This window comes from Dendrobates tinctorius, unplaced genomic scaffold (genome assembly GCF_039654945.1).
Source record: "Dendrobates tinctorius isolate UK_male_01 unplaced genomic scaffold, ASM3965494v1 ptg000020l, whole genome shotgun sequence".
NCBI classification, from domain to species: Eukaryota; Metazoa; Chordata; class Amphibia; order Anura; family Dendrobatidae; genus Dendrobates; species Dendrobates tinctorius.
In genome coordinates, this window is record NW_027361688.1 from 45675865 (window position 1) to 45687662 (window position 11798).

Sequence of the window (11798 nt, forward strand, 5' to 3'; positions counted from 1 at the left end):
CCCCTCCTGCCCCGGGGTGAAGGTCCGGTCGCTGCCGCGGGGCCTCGCCGCACCTAAGGATTCCTCCCAGGCCGCGACACCCTGGATGGAGGAGTCAGCGTCGCGCGGCCTGGAGGGTCCCAGGAGGGGCTCTGACGGCGACGCGAGGCCCGGGGAGCAGTATCGGGCGAGAGCCGTTTTGGAGGCCTCGCCCGCCTGGACCTCTGCTCTCTCACCTCGGCCTGCGCTGGTGCCCCATGAAGCAGGCCAGCCACCTGAGCCTCCAGCCACCCCGGAGGCTGCACCGCCGCTGCCGCCCACAGTCTGTCCAGGGCCTGATCCACTCCAGACATCCCAGTAAGGTGTGGGACTGTTCTGGAGCTGTGAAAGCAGGAACAGAGGGCAGGAACCCTCCAGCCCCTAGCTTAAATACCCCCTAGCTCCCCCTCCACATTAACCCTTCCCTCCAATAAACCCTCCAACCCCCCGTCATGATGGCCTCCGCCCACGCCTCCTCTAGGGGCCCGGGAGGCTCACTCCGGCCATTTCTTGACATTGGTATTGATTGTCAAGTGTTTACCTCGTGGGGAGACCAAGCATCTTGACTTTCCCCCGATACCCAAACGTGACCATAAAAAACCCCACCACCACCCCGGCACCAACTAACACACAGACACCGGTATTTCTTTTGGAATGTTTACGGCCACAGCAGCCTTTTATTATAACAACAAAACAAACAATAAACACTGTATCATAAATAACAAAAGTACAATGACTTTAACCCTGGAAGGAGAAGTCCTTGAAGCCACAAGATCATGGTGAAATAGTCCAAAATATTGTGAACAAACCCCGACTCACTCTGACCATTTCTTTCAAAGAAAAAAGCATTTTCAAAAGATCATTTGAAAGTCTGCTTCAAATTGTTGTAAACTTTAGCGCAAGTCGACAGCATCCTGGCCCTTCACAATTAGCTACTAAATATTTTAATTGTAATTAGGTAATACAACGTAAGCCGCAACTAAAGGTCGATTTAGCCATTAGGATTGTTGTGAATGAGTATTTCATAATATTTTTGCAGTCTGAACAGGTTGCTGTTCACCCAATGAAATGAGCAAAATGCCGGTCAGGGGTCGTTTAACGCTGCGCATCTCACTATGTAAACAAACCTCTAAGCTGCTTCTAAATGGGCAGATAAATTTACATTATATTTTTTGTAATATGTAAATGAGCCATTAATATCCCTGGATTGGATATACATCTCACCAAGAATCCAGAGCTTATTTTAAACGTTATTAGTGTGAGACATGTAATGACTGACAGTCTACTCTCCTAATCTACAGAGTTGTGTGTAATCTTACTTACCCTCTAGGGATAGAGATGTGCAAACCCGAACTGTAAAGTTCAGGGTTCGTATCAGATACCTAGTGTCTGGTGCTCCACTTCGATTACAGACTTCTGCAGGAAGTTCCCTTTACTATTTGGAGTTCAGGAGAAGCAGACAGAGAGTCTTTTGCAGCCCCCCAGCCTTTACTATGGTCATTTTATGTCATCAAAATCTAGGCCTCCCTTTGACTTCTATGGGGCTCAAGTTTGGGTAAAGTTCTGGTACCTGAACTGAACTTTGGACAAAAGTTTGCTTCAACTCGACGAACCTGAACCCGAATACAGACTTCTGCAGGAAGTTGCCTTTAGTGTTCAGAGTTTGCAAGAAACAGAGAGAGAGCCTTTTGCAGCCCCCTAGCCCTTATTATGACCATTTCGCAGCAACAAAATTCGGGTCCCCAAAGACTTCTATGGAGTTCAAGTTCAGGTAGAGTTCTGGTACCTGAACTGAACGTTGGACTAAAGTTCACTTCAACTCAAGTCCGCTACTCCATATCCGAAGATCTAGTTTCGGATCTCTTCCGCTGCTTACGTTGTTTGGCTGCAGTGGTAACATCACATCGATAGTGCTGCAGCCAATCTCTGAACTCAGAATAATAATAATAATCTTTATTTTTATATAGCGCTAACATATTCCGCAGCGCTTTACATTTTGCACACATCATCATCACTGTCCCCGATGGGGCTCACAATCTAAATTCCCTATTAGTATGTCTTTAGAATGTGGGAGGAAACCGGAGTGCCCGGAGGAAACCCACGCAAACACGGGGAGAACATACAAACTCCTTGCAGAAGCTTTGATTATTTGGATGACAAGAGTAACTGAAGTAAGTGATTGGCCGCAGTGTTGCAGTCATAACGTCACCACTGCAGCCATACAGATAGCAAGGTTGAACCCGGGTAGGGGAAGTAATATTCAGATTTTTTTTTTTTTACAACTAACGATTTGCTTAAAGTTTTCTGAATGGGGACAACCACTTGAACAAGTATAGAAAAAAAAACATTAAAAACACAATTAAATTGCTCAATGAAAATCCAACCTAAACCACTGACCTGTTACAAAGAGCTTAATCATAATTTGAGGGTTGAACATGAATATACCAGCCAATCATAAAAACAGCACCACCAGACTTAAACTTGCCAGCCAGCACCTAAGTTTTGCATCATTGTATATCCTGTCTACACAAAGGGTGAAGCTGCCAACAAATAATGATTTTTATATCATACGAAAAGATGGAATCAGTGATAAATGAAGGACTTATCATTTATCATTGGATCTCGGAGGACATTTACTCTTCGAAATGATTTGGAGCAAATAGTTACATGAATTATTATTATGGCAACTAGTGAGAATCTGTCAACAGGTGTTTACTATTTAATCTGAAGTCATCGAATTCAGCTATGTTTCACTTATTAGGCTGTGTGCTGTAGTTTCAATACTATCAGTGTTTTATCAGCAGAAGATTATCACTGCCTGGACTAGGTGCCCACATGAGTCCTGGTCCATCCAAGCACCCTGCTTTGACTAGTCACTTACTGTTGCTACACAATGTACACAGAATGCTGTGGTGAAGACAGGGTTAGCTTTCTGAGCCCTGCTACATGCTACATTTAAAAACTCTGATTGTGTCAAAACTGCTGCACCCACTAAACTAAGTGACGCATCACTGGAATCAGGGACACTTTTCCTACATTATGATGCTCACAGATGAGGTAACAAAATCGTAATGCCAGATTCCCTGACAATTTGCATATTTAATTTTCCTGTGAGCATCCAAGGAGTCTAAGTCTCCAAATACTGGCATATCAGACCTGGCTTGTCACTTTCCACAAGAAGAAACTTTACCTCTTAGATCCGAAGCCTCAGTCTCTCACCTAGCGAATTCAGATCTCATACTTGCACTGATGAGGGGTAATACCCCAAAACATTGTGTCTGCAAATTGGGATTCTGGTTTGGCTTTTACCCTAAGTCATGTTGACTTGTAGGATTGCTTCTTCCAATAGGCGGCACTAAAGTTCAAGTCCTCTTCATCTCTGAAGAGACAGTTTGACTTCCTAGAGGAGCATGCAAGGTGTAAAAAGGGAACCTAAGCTGCCCCACAGGCCACCCCGAAGCACATGAATATCATTAACTGAAGCTAAAGATTAAACAAAACCACAAGATGGATTTCATCAACCAAGGTGTCATTTTATTCAGTATAACGGCACCAACCTGACACTGTCTCTAGGTTACTGAGCACAATACTGCTGACAGTTTCACTTTAAGTCTCCACATACCTGCATGCCAGGCCTGGCTTGTAACTCTCCACAAGGGGAAACTTTACCCCTTAGATCACATTCAAAGCCTCTTACCCATAAAAATCAGAACTCATACTTTCCACTGATGAGGGGCAATAGCCCTAAACATCATTTCTGCAAATTGATATTCTGGCTTGGATTTTATCCTACATTTTATTGCAAGGTTCGTTAAAGGGTCGATAATGACTTGTAGGATTGGTAATTCTAATAGGTGGCACCAGAGTTCAAGTCCTCTTCCTCTCTGAAGTGACAATGTGCAGATTCCCTTTAATGCTCTAGTTAAAAGGCTGCTAAGACAAGACCAAAACAAATACTAAATCTCATTTGTGGCTTTGTAATGAGGAAAAAATAAGAGCAAGCTTTCTAAAATGCTTGTGTTTAAGACAGTATCAATCTCTTTGTCAGGTGCGTATGGACAAGAAGAAGAGATAATTGTATTCTATGAGGTGTCTAATGCCAAGCCACAATCTTTTTTTACACCTCATTTGAAAAGTTGTAGTTGATTTATCTACAATTCTTCCACATTGTGGAACTGGGGATACCCCTGTTCAAAATCTACTACACAGCCATGACTTTTTTTTTTTTTTTTAAACATGGGAAAAAATTAATGATAATTCTCACAAGTAATAATCAGTTTATTGCTGGTTTTGTTTTCATTTTGCTCTCGATGCTTCATGAATTGATTGTCAAAATTCGTTTGAAGGCATTCTCTTGGCGATAGTAAAATGGACCATGTAATTTCTATCTCTTTTTATTGTTCTCATGCTCCACCTTTAGCAAATGTGAATAGAGAATTCTTTTCTCTCCTTGTGTCATGCACAACTAAACCGTAAATAGTGGATCCGCTTCGCCCACATTATTCTTTTTATACAAATGTTATATCATCCATAAAATCATGTTTGGAACCATTGCACTTTGCACTATAGATGAGTCATTGTGGAGCTCCGAGCTCTGAGATCAGTACATATTCCGAAGCATTAGCTCTCCTCCGTGTTTTCAATGTTCTAGCCTGTGTCAGTTTTCACCTCCTTTTCCCACATTAACAAGGTTATTTATGCAAGCTGCGATTTCACTTAGAAAATGCATTATTGAAGATAAGAATATTGTGCCAGGTTGGTGGAGTAGCTCACCGAATTGCTGCTTTCCCCCTCAAATGGTCATTCCAGGAACTCCAAGCCAACATCCACACCACTCAAGTTTGATGCAATTGGCTACAACCAGATTTATTGGTTCTGTATATAAATGAGCAAAAGAAAAACACCAAGGATGCAAAATAAAATGACAGAGCTGTTAGCTGTTAACGAATACCTGAAAATCTTGACTCATGAAAGCTCATCCTAGTGCACTGCTTCCCCAAGCAAACGATTGCTTTACTTACACAACAGTTTTCTCAGTGTGAACAGGGAAAATGGACAGTTCCCTGCTACCAAACTGCCTGGTAGCTCATATGTATTATATCCTTTTCAAGGATACTACATGTACCCAATATAATCTATGAGTCTATGTCTTTTTTACAGATGATGCGTCCGCACAAATCTTATAGAGACATGTCTGTTTTTTTCTCTGTTATCACAGATGAAAAGGGCCAATACAAGTCTGTTGGTCCTTGTAAAGAACCCAAGGACAAAAGCAAAAGACCTTGTGAAAATGATGGCGGAAGCTGGTAAGATTGTGTCAATATCCAGAGTGAAACGAGCCCTATATCAACGTGGGCTGAAAGGCCACTCTGCCAGGAAGAAGCCATTACTCCAAAAGAAACATAAAAAAGCCAGATTAACCCCTTACCTACAATGGGCGTAATATTCCGTCCATGTGACCCTGGACCTAATTCCCATGGACGGAATTGGGTCGCCCTCCCAGGGCTGTGGGATACTCGGTACTGGGCCGGTGTCAGTTGGATGTGTCACAGCGGCTGTGACCCGGTCCGTGGCCCTGGGCGCCCAAATCAATGGTGGTTTGTGATATAGTTTATGTGATAGTTCGCGACGCCACCTGTGGTGTTTGGCAAGCAAGATGTTAAGCCAACGCTGCGTGCAGATCCTCTGGGGCTGATGGTGTGTTGCAGCATATATGGTGTAGCTCCCCACAGGTGAAGCTGTAACCCCAGGGCAATGTATAGGCGCAGGCGGTGTGAGGAATGTTGGTACCCAGATGCAGCGGTGCTGATGGTGTTAGCGCACAAATAAATGGAAGACACCAGGGCTTGTAGTTCCAAAGCTTTACTCACAGTCCGTGGTACACACTGGTGCCTGCCTCCGTGCCGTGTCCTCCGGGGCAGAGACTCAATCAACCTCCCGGGCAAGTCAGGATTCTCCTCTCCAACACTCCGCCAACATGTACCTTTCCTGAACCACTCCTCTATTGCGCCTTTTAGTGTGAAGAGCTCCAGTACCGTGGTACTCTGAAGTTCCTCCTGTCAGATGTTCCTAACAACTCTACTCGTATGGCAGACAGCTGTAGCCTCTCTTGGGGACTCCATTCTCTCGAGTCCTGGCTCTCTATTCAGTTGCTGTTGTGCCCCAAGTCTTAGATGGGAGTAGTGCATTTACAGCCAACTACTCCACCGGTGTCTGCTGCAGAACCATAAGTGTCCATACAACCTCGGGAACCGGGTCCCGGCCTTGCGCTGAGAACCTATAGGCAGCGTTCTTCTTCCAACCCACAACTCCTCTCTGCTCTCCTACTCCTTCGTTCCTCACTGTTCCTTCTCTCTCTTATGGAAACTTAGGTTGCAGTTCTACGTCTTTCTCCTTCTGTTCCTTTCCCGTGCCAGCTGGCTCAGGTCACTGAGGCAGCTGCAGCACTCCTTCCTCCATCCCTTCTTCCAGGGATCCCCACTCCTCCCGAGTGGCTTCCTTCCTCTCTGACCCTCTGTCAGACTCACCTCCAGACTGATCTCCAATTCTACGCTTTCCCACTCTTTTATATCTAACTCCACCCACCTCCCAGCACATCTGGTGTTACGATGCAAGGACCCACGAAAGGTGCTCTGCTACCCTCTAAGCATGGAGCCGCAATGAGGTCCTGCTGAACTATCCTGTGTGTGGGGTGCGAGTGTTGGAGTGTGGAAAGGAGTTCCCACCTTACCCGAATGGTGGAGCACTACACCTTAGGAGAAGGTGCAGTACCTCTGTGGCGACTGAGCCTCAGGGGTGCCACATACCCCCGTTAAACACAGCACGTCGGCGGGCTGCAAGGTAACAAAGTGGACAGCAAAGAAACATACAAAAATTTTGTAATGCATAACAAACTTTTCTTATACTAATCTTCCTAGTATAGGAGGTACTCATCTTGAACGTTACAAACAATTCTATCTTAAATTGTATCTAAATTTTTTTAATTCTAAGTGCAATTCTCAATTCAAAATGCTATTCTCTGTAACACATTTTTCTCTCATTTTTCTCTCTTCTTCTAGATGCAAGACGCTGACCGCAAGTACCTGGTCCGTCACCTGTCACTTTCAATTCTTTATTCACATCACTCATTTCTATATCAGACATTCCTAATTCTTCTATAAAAGCCATTTCTCAGTTACTAATACTCTTATAAAACACATTATCAAATACTTCACAGTAAAACATTCAACAATTATTCTTGTAAGTGCTGGACACCGCTCCCAGCCGGGATCTCTTGCAGTGTCCTTTGAGGTAGACATCATCTTCGAAAAGTGTCCATGCAAAACATTATCTTCGCAAAGTGTCCTTATGTAAAACATAATCTTCGCAAAGTGTCTTTTATATGTAAAACCAAGAGAGAACACCTAAAGAGGTGCAAACTATTTACAAACACAGTTTTGGATCATTCAGCCTCCTTGATCTCCTCAGTTCCATTCAGAAAACAATGCTGCCAATCAAAAACTAGGCAACAAAAGTGCTACCAGAAAAACAAAACATGATGAACAATAGAAAAAATAGAAAAAGGCACAACTGGTGCAACTAAACCCTCCTGGGTATCGAGAATTGTAAATTCTCTAATGCTGATCCCCTCCTGGGGTTCTGGAAGCTGAACTGGAACTGCCCTCATCCTGATTCTGGCTTCTTGCTAAGTGGCCTTGAAGCGGTGGCAAATGGAACCCATGATGTATCTCAATGCCCATCAACTGCTCCTCCTCGATAGGTGGTTCCGCTATCCTGGTACGAGGTACAGCTCCTAAGGCTTCTGCAGCTTGACGGCGCTGGCAGGCAACTACCTGGGGACTTGGCAGTAAAGGAATCCCGAGATCCCCGTCCCAAAATGATCCAGATCCCCCTCTTCCCTGTAATGTCGGATCGGGCATCGAAGCAAAAAATAATGATTTATTATCATACTGTCGAACAAAAAGTGAAATAACGCGCGATCAAAAAGACGCATATAAATATCCATGGTACCGCTGAAAACATCATCTTGTCCCGCAAAAAACAAGCTGCCATACAGCATCATCAGCAAAAAAATAAAAATGTTATAGCTCGCAGAATAAAGCGATGCAAAAATAATTATTTTTTATATAAAATTGTTTTCATTGCATAAAAGCGCCAAAACATAAACAACCTAAATGAGGTATTACTGCAACCATACTGACCTGAAGAATAAAAGCACTTTATCAATTTTACCGCAGGTGGAACGGTGTAAACGCACCCCCCAAAAGAAATTCATGAAACGCTGTTTTTTGTCCATTCTGCGTCCCAAAAATCGGAATAAAAAGCGATCAAAAGATGTCATGTGCCCTAAAATGATACTAATAAAAACGTCAACTCGTCCCGCAAAAAATAAGACCTCACATAACTCGGTGGGTCAAAATATGGAAAAATTATAGCTCTCAATATGTGGTGATGTAAAAACTATTTTTACAATAAAAAGCGTCTTTTAGCGTGTGACAACTGCCAAATATAAAAACCACCATAAATAGTAAATCAAAACCCCGTTATCACCCCCTTAGTTAGGGAAAAATAATAAAATTAAAAGAAAATGTATTTATTTCCATTTTCCCATTAGGGTTAGGGTTAGGACTAGGGTTAGGGCTAGGGCTAGGGTTAGGGCTAGGGTTAGGGCTGAGATTAGGGTTAGGGGTGTGTTGGGGTTAGGGTTTGAGTTATAATTGGGGGGGTGCCACTGTTTGGGCACATCAGGTGCTCTCCAAATGCAACATGGCGCCTGATCTCAATTCCAGCCAATTCTGTGTTGAAAAATTCAAATGGTGCTCCTTCCCTTCCAAGCTCTGCCATGCGCCCAAACAGTGTTTTACCCCCACATATAGGGTATCAGCCTACTCAGGACAAAGTGTAAAACAACTTTTGGGGTCCAATTTCTCCTGTTACTCTTAGGAAAATAAAAAATTGGGGGCAAAAATATAATTTTTGTGGAAAAAAATGATTTTTTTATTTTCACGCCCAGGTGTTATAAACTTCTGTGAAGCACTTGGGGGTTCAAAGTGCTCATCACACATCTAGATTAGAGTTGAGCGACTTTTGGTTTTTTAGGGTCTAGTTTCGTTTCGTGAAGCCCGACTTTTCCAAAAGTCGGGTCGAGCAAGATCGGCCGATTATAGGGAAAAGTCGGGGTCGTCCCGAAACACGAAACCCAATGTAAGTCAATGGGGAATAAAAGTCGGCAGTGAGAGGAGGACAGGAAACACACCTACAGTGCCCATTTGAATGCCAAAAGCATCAATTCTTCTTACTTAAGCTTGTCAACCTTAATTAACTTCATAATACAAGTTACGCACTGAAAAATGGGGGTTATTTGGCTAAAGTTGTGGGGGGGTAGGGCTGGCTCCAGGTTTTCATGTGCCCTGGGCGAAAGAGCGCCCCTTTAACACATACCACAACTCATCATGCTCCGATACGGCAGAGAAATAGCGGTATAGTACAATGAAAAATACTTCACTTTTTACATCTCATCACGAGGCCCATCTATTTCTCCATACAGAATCATTGGTCCCATATAATGTTTGAAACAGTATATGATGAGCTCCACATAATGCTACAGTATATGTTGGTCCCCATGGATGAAGCTCCACTGTCTTATGGGCCCAAATAATGCTCCAAACATAATGGGCCCCATTTCTAATGCTCTAGTGTATAATGGGCCCTGTAAATGCTGCTCCAGTGTCTGATGTCCACCTTTGGAATGTTCCAGTGTATGGTGGGCCCCATCTATCATTCTCCAGAGTATAGTGCTCCCCAAAAATTGCTGTCCCAACATTGAAAACAATCAAATAAGTCTCCTCGCTAGGGAATCCCTGAACTAGTCTGGACTCCGCGTCGTCCCCATCTTCCATCTCACTGCACAGTATTTCAACCTTCCAAGTGCTGTGATCCTGAGCAAGCAGGGGGGGCCCACTCGTTGGCGACGGCACTGGCACAGGGCCCCTGATAGTACGGTGGTGTGTCTGATGGCGGGTGGGCCGAACCAGCACTTTCATCTGCAGCTTCCTCTTTGTCACCGTGTAAGATGGAACTGTATATGGGAAGGGTAACCTGAGTTTCATCAGGGTCAGATTCAGGCCGTGTAGCGTGCGAGGGGAATGTAGTGGTCTGGGTCAATGTACCAGCAGATTCATCGAGCAGTGGCTGGGCATCAGTGCACTTGTGTCGCCCCCAGGAGTACGGTCGCCACAGTGGCATTACCTTCCTCCTAGGGAGTGTGATGTCATGCTTGGGAGCAACGAAGGATTTCTCTAGCAGGTTAACTGATTGGGCGGCGTTATTCCCACGAGTCATGACCCTCCAAACAGCGTTCATGAAGGCAAAGTGTTTGTTTTACGTGGGCAGTATGGTTGCAAAGCTGAACCTTAAAGGAATGTCCAGAAGGGCACCACCAGGAGTGGAGCCTACGGTTAAATTCGACTCCACCTGGGAAACCACAACCATGCCAGCTACAGAAAAGATGCACACATTGCAAGCTTAATTCCGTTAACGAACGAGACTCCGTCATGCTCCGCGGTCCGAGTCCGGCTTGCTAGAGGGACACGTGAGGCTCTGGCACATGAGATTGGCCAATAACTGGTGTGTCATGCCCTTACATGTCCGTGGCTGCATGTGCGCTACACTGAAAAGGCCAGCGTTTGTCGCTTACAGGTGCAGATAACCCGCTGAACAACGTTAGTGATGGGGACCACTGATTACAATTATTACCCACGAACGATGATTTCCCAGTAAGTGCAGGTCAACCGCAGTTCCGGAATTAGGCCTAACCGTCATTCCTGAAAAAATGAAAAACTTCCGTGTGCAAACCACAGGTGCTGTAGATTGCTTAACAGCTCGCCAGCCGTTCTCACGCCCAGTATGGATTACACGTGATTGCACAAAGGTGAGAAAGGGTACCGTATCCCCGGATAACATGTATGGATAGCGTACACATTCAAAATATATGTCAATACATCAGGAGGCAGGCTCAGATGGTGTTAGGCCCAGTATGGCTTGCACGTGATTGCACAAAGGTGAGAAAGGGTACCGTATCCCCGGATAACATGTATGGATAGCGTACACATTCAAAATATATGTCTATACATCAGGAGGCAGGAAGACGGTGTTAGGCCCAGTATGGATTGCACGTGATTGCACAAAGGTGAGAAAGGGTACCGTATCCCCGGATAACATGTATGGATAGCGTACACATTCAAAATATATGTCTATACATCAGGAGGCAGGCTCAGACGGTGTTAGGCCCAGTATGGATTGCACGTGATTGCACAAAGGTGAGAAAGGGTACCGTATCCCCGGAAAACATGTATGGATAGCGTACACATTCAAAATATATGTCTATACATCAGGAGGCAGGCTCAGACGGTGTCAGGCACAGTATGGATTTGACGGTCCAGACTGCACAGCGGAGGAGCATGGAGAGGTAAAGATTGCAAATGCTGGGGCCCTGCCCAAGCAAGGGGGGCCCACTCGTGGGCGTCGGTACTGGCACTGGGCCCCTCATAGTACGGCGGTGTGTCTGACGGCGGGTGTGCACCACCACCGTCAGAGACACTTGATTGCACTATGAGGGACCCTGTGCCAGTGCCCGCGCCCAAGAGTGGGCCTACCCACCTGTCCAGGGCAACGGCACTCGCACGGTGTCGTGCGCTAGGTGGTGACCCCGGCCATGGGGGGGGAGGCAGCACAGTTAGGGAGTGTTAGAAAGTGGCATATGTTGATGTTGGACATTCAGC

At 45.0% G+C, this 11798-nt stretch overlaps 1 long non-coding RNA gene across 1 annotated transcript; it reads left to right on the top strand.

Annotated features, from left to right (window-relative positions):
* Window positions 1–5172: 5172 nt before the first annotated feature.
* On the top strand, window positions 5173–7195 carry LOC141083169 (uncharacterized). Its single transcript, XR_012230661.1, has 2 exons — window positions 5173–5324; window positions 7077–7195. It is a non-coding gene; the product is annotated as an uncharacterized lncRNA (long non-coding RNA).
* Window positions 7196–11798: the final 4603 nt, after the last annotated feature.